This window comes from Globicephala melas, chromosome 18 (assembly GCF_963455315.2).
Source record: "Globicephala melas chromosome 18, mGloMel1.2, whole genome shotgun sequence".
In the NCBI taxonomy this organism is placed as follows: Eukaryota; Metazoa; Chordata; class Mammalia; order Artiodactyla; family Delphinidae; genus Globicephala; species Globicephala melas.
The window spans coordinates 32004412-32023657 of NC_083331.1; the positions used below are offsets into that span (position 1 = coordinate 32004412).

General features: G+C 37.1%; 1 protein-coding gene and 1 pseudogene across 4 annotated transcripts in view; one reads left to right on the plus strand and one right to left on the minus strand.

The window, feature by feature from the left end:
• The window catches only part of DIAPH3 (diaphanous related formin 3), a 547054-nt gene that overhangs the window by 63993 nt on the left and 463815 nt on the right, over positions 1-19246 (minus strand). The gene's annotated exons all lie outside the window — the stretch shown is intronic.
• LOC115839056 (large ribosomal subunit protein eL31 pseudogene) lies at positions 7036-8492 on the plus strand (annotated as a pseudogene).

A 19246-nucleotide genomic window follows, 5' to 3' on the forward strand; every position in this document is an offset into this window, starting at 1 on the left:
TTCAGGGAAAAGCATTATAAATTATAAACACCAGAGTATTCCTGGCCTAAATAAAACAGACTACCTAATCCTATTCACAGTTACTGAATGTAAAGTGCTAAAATAATTAGCTTAATGCCATGAGACTGTTAAGATGATACCAGGAAGAAAGGAGATCACCATAACCAAGTTTCCAAAGTCAGATGGTACTGTCTTCTAATAATATCTCTTAAAGACAAACTCTGCATGTACTATACAGTATGTGTAATTGAGACATCTTTGATAGTGAAATGTTGAGAAAGGCAGAAAAAAGTAATATCTGTTTTAAAAAAGTAATGATTATTTGTTAAATCCTTTCGGTAGACTGTAATCCAATACAGTAACCCTTGGAGCTGTTTTTTTTTGTGGGGGGCGGGTGGAGGGGGAAGGGTAAGCTGGGACGAAGTGAGAGAGAGGCATGGACATATGTACACTACGAAATGTAAAATAGCTAGTGGGAAGCAGCCACATAGAACAGGGAGACCAGCTCGGTGCACTGTGAACACCTAGAGGGGTGGGATAGGGAGGGTGGGAGGGAGACGCAAGAGGGAGGAGATATGGGGATATATGTATATGTATAGCTGATTCACTTTGTTACACAGCAGAAAATAACACAACATTCTAAAGCAATTATAATCCAATAAAGTTGTGAAAAGAAAAAGATAATTTTGTTTAGTTCTAACAGAAGTGAGAGAAAGTGTGGCCAGCTTTTCTTGAGATGCTTTCAGCATACAAAGCATTTTGATTTCTCCCAGATTAAAGTCTACATATTTGGTCTTGTAGTGTCTAATATGATTGCTTTTTTAAAATTTAATTTATTTTTTTAAACAGAAGGTTCTTATTAGTCATCAATTTTATACACATCAGTGTATACATGTCAATCCCAATTGCCCAATTCATCACACCACCACCCCCAATCCCCCGTGGCTTTCCCCCCTTGGTGTCCATAAGTTTGTTCTCTACATCTGTGTCTCAGTTTCTGCCCTGCAAACTGGTTCATCTGTACCATTTTTCTAGGTTCCACATATATGCGTTAATATACAATACTTGTTTTTCTCTTTCTGACTTACTTCACTCTGTATGACAGTCCCTAGATCTATCCACATCTCAACATATGACCCAATTTCGTTCATTTTTATGGCTGAGTAATATTCCACTGTATGTATGTACCACATCTTCTTTATCTATTCGTCTGTCGATGGGCATATAGGTTGTTTCCATGACCTGGCTATTGTAAATAGTGCTGCAATGAACATTGGGGTGCATGTGTCTTTTTGAATTATGGTTTTCTCTGGGTACATGCCCAGGGCTGGGATTGCTGGATCATATGCTAATTCTATTTTTACTTTTTTAAGGAGCCTTCATACTGTTCTCCATAGTGGCTGTATCAATTTACATTCCCACCAACAGTGCAAGAGGGTTCCCTTTTCTCCAAACCCTCTCCAGCATTTGTTGTTTGTAGATTTTCTGATGATGCCCATTCTAACTGGTGTGAGGTGAAACCTCATTGTAGTTTTGGTTTGCATTTCTCTAATAATTAGTGATGTTGAGCAGCTTTTCATGTGCTTCTTGGCCATCTGTATGTCTTCTTTGGAAAAATGTCTATTTAGGTTTTCTGCCCATTTTTGGATTGGGTTGCTTGTTTTTTTAATATTGAGCTGCATGAGCTGTTTATATATTTTGGAGATTAATCCTTTGTCCGTTGATTCGTTTGCAAATATTTTCTCCCATTCTGAGGGTTGTCTTTTCGTCTTGTTTATGGTTTCCTTTGTTGTGCAAAAAAGTTGAAGTTTCATTAGGTCCCACTTGTTTATTTTTGTTTTCATTTCCATTACTCTAGGAGGTGGATCAAAAAATATCTTGCTGTGATTTATGTCAAAGAGTGTTCCTCCTATGTTTTCCTCTAAGAGTTTTACAGTGTCCGGTCTTACATTTAGGTCTCAAATCCATTTTGAGTTTATTTTTGTGTATGGTGTTAGGGACTGTTCTAATTTCATTCTTTTACATGTAGCTGTCCAGTTTTCCCAGTACCACTTGCTGAAGAGGCTGTCTTTTCTCCATTGTATATCCTTCCCTCCTTTGTCATAGATTAGTTGACCATAGGTGTGTGGGTTTTTCTCTGGGCTTTCTATCTTGTTCCATTGATCTATGTTTCTGTTTTTGTGCCAGCACTGTATTGTCTTGATTACTGTAGCTTTGTAGTATAGTCTGAAGTCAGGGAGTCTGATTCCTCCAGCTCCGTTTTTTTCCCTCAAGACTGCTTTGGCTATTCGGGGTCTTTTGTGTCTCCATACAAATTTTAAGATTTTTTGTTCTAGTTCCGTATAAAATGCCATTGTTAATTTGATAGGGATTGCACTGAATCTGTAGATTGCTTTGGGTAGTAGAGTCATTTTCACAATATTGATTCTTCCAATACAAGAACATGGTATATCCCTCCATCTGTTTGTACCATCTTTAATTTCTTTCATCAGTGTCTTATAGTTTTCTGCATACAGGTCTTTTGTCTCCTTAGGTAGGTTTATTCCTAGGTATTTTATTCTATTTGTTGCAGTGGTAAATGGGAGTGTTTCCTTAATTTCTCTTACAGATTTTTCATCATTAGTGTATAGGAATGAAAGAGATTTCTGTGCATTGATTTTCTATCCTGCAACTTTACCAAATTCATTGATTAGCTCTGCTAGTTTTCTGGTGGCATCTTTAGGATTCTCTATGTATAGTATCATGTCATCTTCAAACAGTGACAGTTTTACTTCTTCTTTTCCAATTTGTATTCCTTTTATTTCTTTTTCTTCTCTGATTCCCCAAATCAGAGAAGACTTCCAAAACTATGTCGAATAATAGTGGTGAGAGTGGACATCCTTGTCTTGCTCTTGATCTTAGAGGAAATGCTTTCAGTTTTTTACCATTGAGAATGATGTTTGCTGTGGGTTTGTCATATATGGCCTTTATTATGTTGAGGTAGGTTCCCTCTATGCACACTTTCTGTAGAGTTTTTATCATAAATTGGTGTTGAATTTTGTCAAAAGCTTTTACTGCATCTATTGAGATGATCGTACGGTTTTTATTCTTCAGTTTGTTAATATGGTGTATCACATTGATTGATTTGTGTATATTGAAGAATCCTTGCATCCCTGGGATAAATCCCACTTGATCATGGTGTATGATACTTTTAATGTGCTGTTGGATTCTGTTTGCTAGTATTTTGTTGAGGATTTTTGCATCTATATTCAACAGTGATATTGGTCTATAATTTCCTTTTTTTGTAGTATCTTTGTCTGGTTTTGGTATCATGGTGATGGTGGCCTCATAGAATGAGTTTGGAAGTGTTCCTTCCTCTGCAATTTTTTGGAAGAGTTTGAGAAGGATGGATGTTAGCTCTTCTCTAAATGTTTGATAGAATTCACCTTGAAGCCATCTGGTCCTGGACTTTTGTTTGTTGGAAGCTTTTTAATCAGAGTTTCAGTTTCATTACGTGTGACTGGTCTGTTCATATTTTTTATTTTATTTTTATTTATTTATTTTTTGCGGTACGCGGGCCTCTCCTGTTGTGGAGCACAGGCTCCTGAGGTGCAGGCTCAGTGGCCATAGCTCACGGGCCTAGGTGCTCTGCAGCATGTGGGATCTTCCCGGACCGGGGCATGAACCTGTGTCCCCTGCATCGGCAGGTGGACTCTCAACCACTGCGCCATCAGGGAAGCCCCTGGTCATATTTTCTATCTTTCCTGGTTCAGTCTTGGAAGGTTATACCTTTCTAAGAATTTGTCCATTTCTTCCAGGTTGTCCATTTTAGCAGCATAGAGTTGCCTGTAGTAGTCTCTTAGGATGCTTTGTATTTCTGTGGTGTCGCTGTATGTTCTCTTTTTTCATTTCTAATTTTACTGATTTGAGTCCTCTCCCTCTTTTTCTTGATGAGTCTACCTAATGGTTTATCAAGTTTGTTTATCTTCTCAAAGAACCAGCTTTTAGTTTTATTGATCTTTGCTATTGTTTCTTTGTTTCTATTTCATTTATTTCTGCTCTGATCTTTATGTTTTCTTTCCGTTTGCTAACTTTGGGTTTTGTTTGTTCACTTTCTCTAGTCCCTTCAGGTGTAAGGTTAGATTGTTTATTTGAGAGTTTTCTTGTTTTTTGAGGTAGGCTTGTATAGCTATAAACTTCCTTCTAAGAACTGCTTTTGCTGCATCCCATAGGTTTTGGATCGTCGTGTTTTCATTGTCATTTGTCTCTAGGTATTTTTTGATTTCCTCTTTGATTTCTTCAGTAATCTCTTGGTTATTTATTAACATATTGTTTAGCCTCCATGTCTATGTGTTTTATATGTTTTTTTCCCTGTATTTCATTTCTAATCTCATAGTGTTGTGGTCAGAAAAGATGCTTGATATGATTTCAGTTTTATTAAGTTTACTGAGGTTTGACTTGTGACCCAAGATGTGATCTATCCTGGAGAATGTTCCATGCTCAATTGAGAAGAAAGTGTAATCTGCTGGTTTGGATGGAATGTCCTGTAAATATCAGTTAAATCTATCTGGTCTATTGTGTCATTTAAAACTTCTGTTTCCTTATTTATTTTCATTTTGAATGATCTGTCCATTCGAGTAAGTGAGGTGTTAATGTCCCCCACTGTTATTGTGTTACTGTCGATTTCCTCTTTTAGAGCTGTTAGCAGTTGCCTTATGTACTAAGGTGCTCCTATGTTGGGTGCATATATATGTATAATTGTTATATCTTCTTCTTGGATTGATCCCTTGATCATTATGTAGTGTTCTTCCTTGTCTCTTGTAACATTCTTTATTTTAAAGTGTATTTTTTATTTTTTATTTTTTTGCTTTACGTGGGCCTCTCATTGTGGTGGCCTCTCCCGTTGCAGAGCACAGGCTCCGGACGCGCAGGCTCAGCGGCCATGGCTCATGGGCCCAGACGCTCTGCGGCATGTGGGATCTTCCCGGACCGGGGCACGAACCCGTGTCTCCTGCATCGGCAGGCAGACTCTCAACCACTGCACCACCAGGGAAGCCCCTAAAGTCTATTTTATCGGATATGAGTATTGCTACTCCATGTTTCTTTTGATTTCCATTTGCATGAAATATCTTTTTCCAACCCCTCACTTTCAGTCTGTATGTGTCCCTAGGTCTGAAGTGGGTCTCTTGTAGACAGCATATAGATTGGTCTTGTTTTTGTTTCCATTCAGCAAGCCTGTGTGCTTTGTTTGGAGCATTTAATCCATTCACGTTTAAGGTAATTATCAATATGTATGTTCCTGTGACAAATTTTCTTAATTGTTTTGGGTTTGTTTGTGTAGATTCTTTTCTTCTCTTGTGTTTCCCACTTAGAGAAGCTCCTTTAGCATTTGTTGTAGAGCTGGTTTGGTGGTGCTGAATTCTCTTAGCTTTTGCTTGTCTGTAAAACTTTTGATTTCTCCATCAAATCTTTATGAGATTCTTGCCGGGTAGAGTAATCTTGGTTGTAGGTCTTCCCTTTCATCACTTTAAGTATATCATGTCACTCCCTTCTGGCTTGTAGAGCTTCTGCTGAGAAATTAGCTGTTAACCTTATGGGAGTTCTCTTGTATACTATTTGTCGTTCTTCTGTTGCTGCTTTCAATAATTTTTCTTTGTCTTTAATTTTTGCCAATTTGATTACTATGTATCTCGGCATGTTTCTCCTTGGGTTTATCCTGCCTGGGACTCGCTGTGCTTCCTGGACTTTGGTGGCTATTTCCTTTCCCATGTTAGAGAAGTTTTCAACTATAATCTCTTCAAATATTTTCTCTGGTCCTTTCTCTCTCTCGTCCTTTTGGGACCCCTACAATGCAAATGTTGTTGCGTTTAATGTTGTCCCAGAGGTCTCTTAGGCTGTCTTCATTTCTTTTCATTCTTTTTTCTTTATTCTGTTCCACAGCAGTGAATTCCACCATTCTGTCTTCCAGGTCACTTACCCGTTCTTCTGCCTCAGTTATTCTGCTATTGATTCCTTCTAGTGTAGTTTTCATTTTAGTTATTGTATTGTTTATCTCTCTGTTTGTTTTTATTCTTCTAGGTCTTTGTTAAACATTTCTTGCATCTTCTCAATCTTTGCCTCCATTCTTTTTCCGAGTTCCTGGATCATCTTCACTATCATTATTCTGAATTCTTTTTCTGGAAGGTTGCCTATCTCCACTTCATTTAGTTGTTTTTCTGGGATTTTTTCTTGTTCCATCATCTGGTACATAGCCCTCTGCCTTTTCATCCTGTCTATGTTTCTGTGAATGTGGTTTTTGTTCCAGAGGCTGCAGGATTGTAGTTCTTCTTGCTTCTGCTGTCTGCCCTCTGGTGGATGTGGCTATCTAAGAGGCTTGTGCAAGTTTCCTGATGGCAGGGACTGGTGGTGGGTAGAGCTGGCTCTGAGCTGGTTTTTAATTTTCAATAAGATTAGAGAGGAAACGAAACCCTTATCTCAAGGAGATATCCGTACTCTCATGTTCATTACAGCATTATTCACGATAGCCAAGGTATGGAAACAACCTAAGTGCTCATCAGTGAATGAATGGATCAAGAAAATGTGGTGTGTATATATACGTATACAATATGTAATGGAATATTTTTCAGCCTTAAAAATAAGGAAATCCTGCCATTTCATCCTGGCAACATGGATGAATCTTGAGTGCATTACACTAAGTGAAAGAAGCTAGGCAGAAATTACCACATGGAATTACTTCTCTGTGGAATCTAAAAAAGAAAAAAAAAAAAAAGAAACTCATGGAAACAGAGTAAAAATGTGGTTCCAGGAGTAGGAGGTGGGGGTGGGGGAAACAGGGAAAGATTGGTAAAAGGGCACAAACTTTCATTAATAAAATGAATAAGGTCAGGGGATCTAATGTATAACATGGTGACTACAGTTGGTAACACTGCATTGTATAATCGTAATTTGCTAAGAAAGCAAACCTTAAATGTTTTTGCCAAAAAAGAAAGAAAGATGAATATGTGAAAGATGTGAGGTGATGGATGCATGAATTAACTCAATGAGGGTGCTGTCGCAATGTATACGTATGTCAAATCATTACGTTGTACACTTTAGACATCTTACAGTTTTATATGTCAACTGTAACTCATAAAAGCTGAAAAAAGACTGGAGAATAGTTTTCCATATAATTTATTACAGCTTCTGTGAGAAGTAACAGATACCTCACATTCATATACTTTAATGAGAGTGCCACCTCATAAAAAGCTTTTCCCCCCCGCCAACTCTACTGATAATTTATAGAAAGTATATTCAGAATCCAAATCTGAAACAAGTATACTGTGACAACCACTGATAGTGCATCTCTTAACCTGAGATTTAGCTCATGGTCTGCCTCTGATAAGAATCACATCTTTCTAAAAAGTCCTTAGTTTTCTTTAGTACAAAAAACAGTAGGCTGCTTTTTCTGTAACATCCCATATAATGCCTTCCTTCTAGAATATTTTTCCCCTTGAAATTAAGCCATGAAATAAAATGTCCTGCTTGAAAAACAGTGTATAAGTGAAATGGGACCCAGGTACTTATGTAATTTGGGCTGAACTGTAGAATGAATAAAGAGCAATATTCTTACTTAGGGAAAATATTTATCAAATACAGCATTTAGTATCAGTTCCATGTCACATTTCTAGGTAAAATTTCAGTTTACAAATAAGATACTATGATTTGATGAAGAATGTATTAACAAACTATGATACATGTAAGTTATTTAAAAAGGTTGGTCCTAAACAAAAAAGTAAAATATGTGAAGTCTGCCTTTGGCCACTGCTGTCCCTGGTGATGTTCCGTTCCAGGGAATACTTTCTCTCAAGCTGCTCATGTCCTATCTGCTACAGGCATTTCTTTCACATGGGTACCCTGTGAGCTAAACTCCTCTTCTTCATGTTGGGGAAAGCTGTTTATAGAGCCATGACTTTTGGCTCTTATTGACTTCTTTCTCCTCCCTGGAATACAGAAATGACATGGCATTCCACTAGCCAAACTGGACCGGGGGCAGCCTCCAGAGTAAAAGCTAAAGGTTAAAGATGGTAAGCATCAAGACCGAAGGAGATAATCCCTCACCCTCATCCTTTCCAACCTGGGCCTGGAAGAACGACTCCTGCAAAGAAGGGTGGCAAGAAGAGGGACTGCCATCAATGAAGTGGTGACCAGAGAATATACCATCAACATTCACAAGCACATCCATGGACTGGGGTTCAAGATGCCTGCCCCTCAGACACTCAAAAAAATTAGAAGTTCTCCATGAAGGAGATGGGAACTCCAGATGTGCACATTGACATCAGGCTCAACAAAGCTGTCTGGGCCAAAGGAATCAGCATGTCCCATACTGGATCCATGTGTGGTTGTTTAGAAAACGTAAAGAGGATGAAGACTCACCAAACAAGCTCTATATGTTGGTTATTAATGTTCCTGTCATCACCTTCAAAAATCTACAGTCAGTGTGGATAAGAGCTAACCACTGTCAAATAAAGTTATAAAACTACAAACAAAAAAGACAGGAGTCCAAGTCCCTGATGACATTGTGGAACTTCCATATAAGCATCTTTGAATTTCTCTAACTGAAGTATTTAAGTCAATGATATTTGAGTTTTCTCTTATATGCACCTGAACCTAATCTTAACCAATATGCATTTTTGCTGGGGAGGGGGAAACTGGCTGGTTGGAGGACAAAGGGGAGGGGGATTGTTCATTGCATCTTCTTTTGAAATTCTCAGTTTGAACCATGTGAATGTTTTACTTAGCAAAAATTAAAATTAATTAAAATATAGATTCTAAAAATATTAATAAAATACTATGTCTGAAATATTACAAACTATTAACATTTAATGAAAACATTTAGGTTTATTCTATGAAAAAAGTTCATAAAAAACTGGAAATAATTTATTTTAATAAATATGGGCAATGTATAATAATATAAACCTCAATAGTTTCTTCTGTAAAACACGGAAGTACATCAGGCCAGGAAACACTGTGTCACCTTTGTAACAAAGGCAGGTTCCACATGTGGTTGGTGCTCAAAAATGCTGGTTGAACGAATAAAATGCCATAAAATATATCATCAACGCAAGGGTTCTCCTCTGTATGTGCCTGTCAGTTATCTATAAAGCTGAATGTATGAGAAAGACTTTAGGCAAACAGAGAGGAAAATGACTAGAATTTTCGAAGCTTAGCAGAATACAGTTCTTGGTAGTTATTTAAGCTAGTAAGTAAATATTTTAAGCTCATTTATTTATCTGCCCCAATAACTCATTTTCATTGACTGACTAGCATATGTAACAATCCCAAATGAAAGTTTAAGAAGTATTTATGTGGGGTGAGGCATACAGTTGCTATTAAAGAAGTATTGTAGGAACTTAGCCCTAATTCCCATGACTTTTATTTTTCTAAGATTTTTACCCTATTAAAGCAATCCAAAATAATGCAACTTACTAAATGTATACTTGGCTGAATTTTCATGTTGAAAAATTCCACAAATAACTCTCTAAACATTACATAAGTCAAGATTTTTGAATTATATTTTACATTTATACCAGAGCACATCTTTTTTTGTTCTATTTAAGAAAAAAAATCATCCGTTTTCCCACAAGGGATTGTTAACAATTATAACCAACTTATATGAAAATTTGATTAGAAAAGCTCAAGTGGAATTTGCAAGTATGGCCTTTTTACTGAAAGAATCCATGAAACTTGCAAAAGATTGATAGTAATGTATAACTTACTTTGTCAGTTTCATTTTTTTTCATGTCTTGGTAATAAATATTATTTTGATAAATAAAGATGATTTTTATTGCATTTATTGCACTGTGATTTTTATACAACAATGGCTCCTCAAGTAATATAAAAGGAGGAACCATACTTCAGTACTCAAGCTGTTAACTCATGTTTCTTTTAAAGTTATTTGTCAACATTTCCACAACTGTATAAGAACCAGGTGAATCAATGATGTGGGTTTCTCTAATTCCTACCAAATGAAAATCCAGTCCTGTAAATAGCCCTGTAAGTATTTCTGGACTATCACTAATTCTACTCTATTTGCCTCTCACTATTGCCTTAGGAATCTTTTCGCTTTGGGTCTATTTGAAAAAATAATGGTTAATGACAGAGAAAAGAGGATGTACAATAAACCAAAGAAAACTTGGGTGGATTTGCGTATGCCCCACTTGGCATCAATCCAGCCATAACAGTAGGTGAAAAGGGAAAGAATTCCAGTCCCATCAGGTTACTTGCTTGTGTCTGGAGGAACCAAAACAGAAACAAGGTAGATTAGTTCTGAGAACAGTTTCTGAGCACCATCAAAGTAACGGCCAGAATGGTGCTGGCAGCTCATGCCCTTTCAGGAGCATCAGAAGCAAGGCAAACACTTCTGAATAAAGATACAACCATATAAAGAAGCTTTTACGTTTGACATAAAACTGTTGTCAGAACATTGTACATAAGACATGTCATTACCCCTGTCAAAGATTCTGTGTTCAAAGCCCTTAGGAATTCAAGGTCAGAAAAAAAAACTTGCCACTGTTCAAGAATTGGTATATGATCTTACAGACGGAAATACTAATGATCTAACTTACAGAAGGTCCTCAGAAACATTTTCCAAAAAGCATCTGACAGCCTTATGACATGGTCTTTATTGATTTTTCCCTTCTGTAGGGGACAGATTAATTAATAAGATGTGACGATTACTTGTAAACAAGGTTATGGAGAACTGACAGTCAACGTCCATTTTAACCACCTACTACAGTGCCTTCCTGTATTATACTGGCTGGAAAGCTAAGAACCATCTCAAAGATCCCCTCGCAGTTTGGATATGATTTGGTTTGGCTAGTCTCCAAACTGCTCAAGGCTTAGAAAGGTGGAAGTAAAGTAGAGGCCGTGTTTTTGCTGGTTTTGCTCACAAATGTGACTTTGGAAGCATCAGCAAGTTCCCAGTATCTGGTCACTAGCTTTGTGGGTGCTGAAAGGGAAGATGGGTATCTGCTATGTTGGGGTAGACAGCAAGGGCCCTGTGCAGTTCTGTAGCTGGCAGTAATGATGGTAGCTTCCAGATCACAGGGACTTTGTGTCAGGAGTGGCAGTGAGGTTCTAGAGCAGCAGCTTCCCAATTGAGCAGGCAGTTCTGTCTCACAGAGGAGGGAGCAATTGCCTTGATGGCCTGTGTCCTGGCTTTGGATATTATTCATAAAACTCAATCTAGAGTGCTTCTTCATTTCTCCCAATGATACTGCAATCCATTTAATATGCCATTATCAGTACTTCTCTGCTTAAACTGAATTCTGGTCTCAAGCTGAACCTTGACCTAAACACGTGCCAGCACATACATACTCCTTTCAAGAAATAAATTTCCAGTTTGTAGTGGAGAGGAAGAGGAATACAGGGTTCAAAGTCTATAGGGAAGGGAGCACTTCAAAATAATGTTCAGGGACTAAAGGATGCTACTCAGCTCTCCCTCACTCAGAATCTTTTGTGCTCTTGGTGACGCTGACATGTGTTCAAGGATGAGAGGCCAATGTTTAAAACAGTTCCTTGATGCAAAGTGTCCAGATTGTTAGTAGAAGTACTTCCAGAATAATATCCAAGATTTAAAACCCCAAGGATAAAAGAACAGTAAGTACAATAAGGACTAAACTTTTCAGAGTCAGTGAGACCCTACTTCCCAGGACTGTGTTCCTGAAGCTGCAGGCCCCTATCAGTTTCCGGAGGCAATGGGGTATTGAGATACGCTATACACACTCCCACCATGCAGACATCCAACTTCCCATAAGATGCTATCTCTCTGGCAATTTTAACTGGAAGCTTAATTTAACCGTACTCTGTGTGTGTGTGTGTGTTCTTTCCCCACCAATCCACAGCTCACTTGAAATAGCCCTTTGATAAAGCTTCCTTTTTGGGTTGATTATGAGGTACGGCTTAAAGCTCCTTTGTTAAGTTTCTCCTTGCTAGAAAATAATGGTTTTTCTATCTATCACCATCAATATCTCAACAAAGGTTAAAAGAAGGAAAAAAAAGACTAAGTTTTTGTGATAAAGGGACAGTTCCCTATTATAGTTTGTGAGGCTTAGCCTGCAGGCTGTGGGTAGGGTTGCCAGATTTAGGACAAAAATTTGAATTTCAGGTTAACAATTGTTTCAGATAAATAACAAACAATATCTTTAGTATCAGTATGTCCCATGTAATATTTGGGATATATTTATATAATATTTTTAAAGTATTTATGGGAAATACTGATATTAAAAAAGTATTCAGGGGCTTCCCTGGTGGCGCAGTGGTTGGGAGTCCGCCTGCCGATGCAGCGGACGCGGGTTCGTGCCCCGGTCCGGGAGGATCCCACATGCCGTGGAGCGGCTGGGCCCGTGAGCCATGGCCGCTGGGCCCGCGCGTCCGGAGCCTGTGCTCCACAACGGGAGTGGCCACGGCAGTGAGAGGCCCGCGTACCGCAAAAAAAAAAAAAAAAAAAAAAAAAAAAAAAAGTATTCATTGTTTATTGGAATTCAAATTTAACTGACCATCTGTGTTTTATCTGGCAATCCTACTTGTGCAAAACCCCTTGCATGCACTACCACTGCAGAGTGATCTTATTCTGTACCAAGCTTAGGGGTCCGAGATTGTCTAAAGGATTTAAGACACCTCCAGATAAAATGAAAGAGCTCAGTGTGGATAATTCATGGCATTTTAAATAATGGGGAATAAAGACTAAATTAAACTCTCCATTGGCCTTAGACCCTTGGTATTTCCTGGGTTTTGTTTCCTTGAACCTAGATTCAAGTATTCTCTTGCCCAGAGGATGCACCCCAAGTTTTGGTACTCTAGAACCAGCTCTGCCTCCTTTCTTCCCACTGGCTGTCAGGAAGCTCAGAAATAAATCACAGTACTGACTTTTCAGTTACTTCTCCATGCTTTAAATAGACAAGGTACCTTAAAATCTTTTAAAAAAGAGAGGGACCATAAAATGCTCACTGAATCAAATGAGCTGGCTTTCCTTTATGGTAGTCATGGATAATCAGTGATAGAAACAGCTCTAAAAATTACAGACGACAGTAGTCACGTTCCTAATTTTTCCACCTGTGGGGAATAAAACATAATTATTTCCTTTACTTTAATAGCTATATGTTAGAAATTTGGCTATACAAGCTTTAAAAGAGGGTAGTGTCCTATACTATTGCTGCTGTGATGAACGTACAGAGCAGAAAAGCTATTCCAGAGTTTCAACTTTTATTTACTAAGGCATGTACTGGATAACACAGAGAAGAGAGCAGTATATCAAGAAATTTTGTGTTTTTATTTCTTAAAAGTATTCTGTTGCTAAAGTATGAGAAGTGAAAATGTGGTTAAACTTTGAAATGTAATATATATCTGGAATATAAAATAATTTGCAGCATAGTTAAGTTTTGCTCAAGTCTGGAGAGATAACATGAAAAATTCTCAGACTAGCAGTTTGCTGACTAGAAAATCACTGTATTTTCAATCAGCCTAATATGGCAGTTGTTTTTCATAGGCAGAGAAAAGCTAAAGGGAGACTTACAGCCTGTAGATATTCGGCCTAGCTTCGCAAAATTTAGCTGCTCGTTTCTTCTTATCCTTGTTATATGTGTTCCATATGAGACTTATTATTATCAACGAGAAATAATAGAAGCAAACAGAAGCAAGAGGAAAGGTCCAGACTGGCATGCATTAACTGCTTGTCAACTATGGTTTTCCTAATGAATTGCCCTGTTGCTCTGTATCTCACTGATTACAGTACAACAGCTTTCATTAGTCACTGCAAATAAGACTTGGTGCCACCTTATTTACATCCTATTGCAAATAATTAGCATTTCATATTAGAATCATCCGAGGCACTTCTGAACTTACAGCAAGACTATTTGACATCATCCAATACTTTTTTCCACCCTGAACAAGCTTAAAAACAGATTCTGTGCTTTTTAGTTACAATGGTGTCACCAATGAATTCTACCATGGCTTAAATTCCTGCCAATATTGTAGCTGGGGATATCAAAACGCTGCAGTAATTAGACCTTGCAAGCCTGACTTCCCTAGTGGTAGAACTGTCACAGAAGGGGGGAATTGATATTCAAAGTTTATAATAACTCAAACCTCTACAATTATTGCTAGAACACGAACACTACCATTTTCAATGGCAGAAAGTGACTTATGAAAAATGGCTTATTACAAAGATAAAAGACAGGAAAAAAATAGCATCATACGCTTTGCTGACCAATGTCTTTTCTCTGCTAAAATTTTACAATTACTTATTAAAACTCAAACCTTGATTATTATTAACTTGGGGAGAAAGTATTTCTTTTGAAAACATAGCTGCCATATTTAACAGATTACGAGGTCCATTCTATCACATAAACTAGAACTTCACTTTACAAGTGTTGTATTCTAGAATTAAATGTATAGATTTACATATATTATTTCATATAACCAAATTGATAGAAAGAATGTTGTACAAAGCCAGTTATTTCCACCCCTATATAAATAATAACTGTGTGTGCACGTATATGTATGGACCTACATATGTATACACATATGTAATTCTTTATATGTAACTGATGTTTTCTCCAGCATGCACATACAATAAGACAGGAATCAATGAATCAAATGATTCTGAATTTCTGTGAATATGTTGTTCACAGATAGAACTAGCTAATCTAAACATAACACCTCGGGATAGGGTAACCATCACCCCCAGGCAGTGGTGGGGTCCATTTGCCTGCTCTCATTTCTCTGACCTCGCCATCGCTGGGCTCTGTACTATGTGTATAGATCCTTATATCTACTTCAGGGCCTCATGAGATAATTGAGCCTCCTGGTCCAGCTAACCAACTAAGGAATCCCCAACCCTTTCTGTATTTCTTCCAATTCACTGAGGCACAGATCTAGTGTGAGAGTCTTCAGATGGCTGATCTCGCGACCCCTCACTCATAAGAGTGTTGATCTTTTGGACTCTTCCTGTCTCAGAGTTAACTATCCTCACTAGACATTTGAGAAAAACAGGCAAGTGGGTGTTAAAATGCAATTTACTAATAATGATGGTAATAATAATAAAATTAGCCTTAGGTAATACAGAGAAGTAAACACAAACACATTAAAAATAATAATGTATGACTTTTGGCTAAGAGCTCCCAATGAATGTATAAGAGATTAGAGGCTAGAAATCAACGATGATAATAAAATGTACTCAGTTGATAAAGGCATTTCATACAAATTATCTTTTCTACAAAAAGACTGAAGACCTTCAAAGAAAGAGGGTCTCTTTTTCACATTAAATATTTTATTCTTTACCGTGTCTCTCAATGGAGGCAGTGAATTAATTCTATCTAAAGAAGCCTCTTCAAAAACAAAGCCAACCTCTGTTGATTTCTTATAAGGTCAGTGTGACCTGCAGGAACAAAGGGGTGTTTATTTCCCCCTGGCAACAGCTAGGTGCTCAAATCCTTAGGGGTATAGGTTGTTGTTTAAGAAACTGGGATAATAATTAGGTCTTATATCCTTAAGGTCACATAAAGCATAGTAAACAATTATTTAATATTCAGGGAAGAGGACTATTAGAACTTGTCTGGGCTGACACACAGTCAGCCTCTTTCTCAAATGTTTGCCTGAAATTAACCGGGGAATTTGGAACTCTTTCCCATAGGAGTCCTTATACTCATTCATCCATTTTTCTCAAGTAAAGAATATGGACAAATGCATGGGTTTGAATCCCACCTCGGACACTTACTAGTTATTTAAACTTGAGCAAGTTATTTAACAACTTTCTGTGAAGTCCCTCTTTTATACACACACACACACACACACACACACACACACACACACACACAAATATAAATATCTATGCCTTATGGGATTTTTGTGATGATGGAATGAGTTACTACATGTAAGGGCAAAACACTACCTAGCTATAGTAAGAGCTACATAAATGTTGGCTGTTATTTCTATTGTTAGGAAGATGTGATGTAGAGAAAATAAACCATCGTGAACTTACGCACTTAAAAAAGGAATATCTTGTCTAGTCTATTATTAAAGTGGCCTGGTTATGGTCTTATGCAGCCAGTCTACCACCATATATAGTTGTCACTTGGTATCCAAGGATACCAGGAACCCTGGGCTCCAGGAACCCTGTGGATACCAAAATCCATGGATGCTCAAGTCTATATATAATGGCGTAGTATTTACATATAACTTACGTAATCCTGGAACATCCTCCAACATCCTCTGTATACGTTAACTCATCTCTAGATTACTTAAAATACCTGAACCAATATAAATGCTATGCAAATAGTTGTAAATACAATGTAAATGCTATATAAATAGGTGCTAGCCTGCTGCAAATTCAAGTTTTGTTTTCTGGAACTTTCTGGAATTTTAAAAATATTTTCTTTCTGGAACTGGGTTGAATCCGTGGATATGGAGGGCCAATTGTACATAATTTGACGTGCAGCACTAATGTTCACATTTTGGTCTCTAACAGTCTTCTCCATTAAAGAAAGTGATTCCAAGTTCTACAGCAGGGAAAAAAAATACTCAAAATGAGCCTGGAGCATCTTGTTGCCAAAATGTAAGGACACATTAAAAAAAGCCTGGGTCAGTGTTAAAAGGATACAGAAACTTGAAGACGGTTCTTACTGGACAAGTCTGACAATTTGGGCATCAAAAAGAAAACAGAGAAATTAGTCTTTCGGGAGTTGAAATATATTCTCTGAGTTTCTTGTTGTTGCTTTGTGTCATAATATCTGGTAAGGCTAGACCTCCACTGGCCTCTCTCTCTCTCTCTCCCTTTTTTTTTTTTTTTAATATTTTTTCTAGTTTTTGCTTCTTTGTTTTTCCATTTGAATTTTAGAATTAGCTTATCTATTTCTAAAAAAAAATTCAATGGATAATTTTATTGTAAATGACTTAATGTTGACTGATATCTTTATGAACTAATACATAAAGAATTCCTAGAAAAAAGTAGGAAAAAGACCAAATAACACAACAAAAATGGGAAAAGGATATAAAGAGATGTAAGATATATAAAAATTAAAAGAGAGAAAAGATACTAGTAACATTAGTTGACTCTGAAAAGAAACTGTGTATAAAGGACAGGGGTGGGAGTGAAAGTTTTATAAAGTTTTAATTTTGGACCATAAGAGTGTACTATCTATTAAAAATGAAATTAATTATAAAATAAATACAATCATGGCTTAGTAGAATAAGTTAAGTATGTATAAACAGTAGTCAATTGTGACAATTAAAATGGAAAATTAATATATAGGACATGAAGTAATACAAAAACAGGTGACTATAATAAGATATATAAATTTTTACTAATTTAATACATAAGGAAGTTTTTTGTTGTTGACTTGTAATGTGTCTTTAACGTAATCACAACTATATTCTAAGGATGGAGGTGTGATCTCAATTTGTATGGATGCACACCGCTTTCTCATTTGAGAACATCATTAGTGTGTTGTACACACCTTGTTGAAATGGGAATTTGCCCTGTGGAAATTTAATGCTCTTAATGTAACCAAAAAACATTAATTGTGACAGAAGGGACTGGGTTGAGTCAGATCAGGCATACAACTGAACGCCCTGATTTTCAGCGGTCAATACCAAAGATTCTAAATTCTGTCCCTGACTGAGAACAATACAATGCACTCTCTTCTGAACGTTGATGTTAAAGGGAGGCCCAGCCACCAACTGCAGTGACAACACAAACCACGTGTCTGGGATGGGGTGTTCGGGAGTCATCTTACATCTCTTGTATATATGATTTATAAACTGGATTTGATCCTTGTTCCATAGGGAAGTATTTATACCTAATGAAAAAAAGCCAATACACTTATGTAGGTGAATTTTTCTCCACCTGTATAAAATAGAGAAGCATCTATTTAGGGCACTATAAGTAAGGAACATAGTTCCACAAAGACAGGATATATTGCAAGAAGTAGGAAGAGTTCCAAAGAAGGGCTGCAAGAGGTCAGATAAACCAGTGTTTTGGCAGGAGAGTAGACTCTGCTCACTGAACTGCTCTTAGCTCCAGGGAGCTGAAATCTCTGGAGGACGTCACTAATCATGAGATACTCAGAAGGCACAATAATGCACTTGGTGGAGTAAGCTGGAACAGCTTGTGACCAAAACATTCACATGGTGAAGAAAAAAGCACCAGGTTTGCTGGCAAGGTGTGGACTTTAGAATTTCCACCAATACAGAATGCTGCTGCAAGAGAAGGTGAACTTTGTAAGGTCCATAATGGCAAAAATAGCTAGAGCCCCAGCATCTACGACAGATGCTACCCGGAGCTGCACAATGAACATCTATCTATTGAGTGAGTTCTCAGCATTCGACTACAAAACATTGACGAAGAAACTGTAGAATTTTGTCCAACAGCAAATCATATTTCAAGCTTAAATGTTTAATGCTAATTAATGTCTCATAAAGTTCAAAAGAAAATCCAATCATGTAATTATATTAAAAGAGAACATTTGGAACACTGAGAGAAACAAAGCACAACAACAAAAAACAGTGCCATTTTGAAAAATATTAAGCAATCTAATTAGACAGCCACCATACCTACTTCTGTATAACACTTTTGACCTACAAATTGTACCTTCACACAATACAGGCAGCTCTGTAATTACAATGATCACCACAGTTAAAAAGCTTAGAAAGAGAATGAGCTAGTAAATCAATGCAAAAGATGTTAATTGCCATATTCAAAGACCATGCAAGCCTGCTTGTTATCTATAGTTCAATATAATTATTCCAAAAAAAAAAAAAAAAGGAAAACAGCAAGAAGAACCAAAAAGTCAGGTTGCTTGCCTTTTCTTAGCTGAAATGAAAATGTTTGTACCTAAATTTAGAAAGATTTCTAGCTTATTTTCTGCTTGTTTTACTTGAATTTGAAGACTTTTAACATCTAGATAGTCTTTACTGATCATCTGTCAGAACCCTGGTGTCTACGTCACTGAAAATATTTTAAAAGTCTATTATTATGAGAACATTGATCTGATCAATGTTCTGATCATTGTGCTAAACTACGCTGAACTTTGTAGGATATTAGAGTAATTTAGAACCACAACAGTGAGTTAACAATCTCCAACTTTGACCCTCATTGTTCTGTAAAATTTGATTTGTCATGTTTTCTTTATCTGTACGGAATGCTATTAAAACATCTTTCCTAAGCAGTCCTTTTCCAGAAAAAAAAAATTACCTTTCTCTACGCCTTCAAAATTTAGTTCAAATAACATTT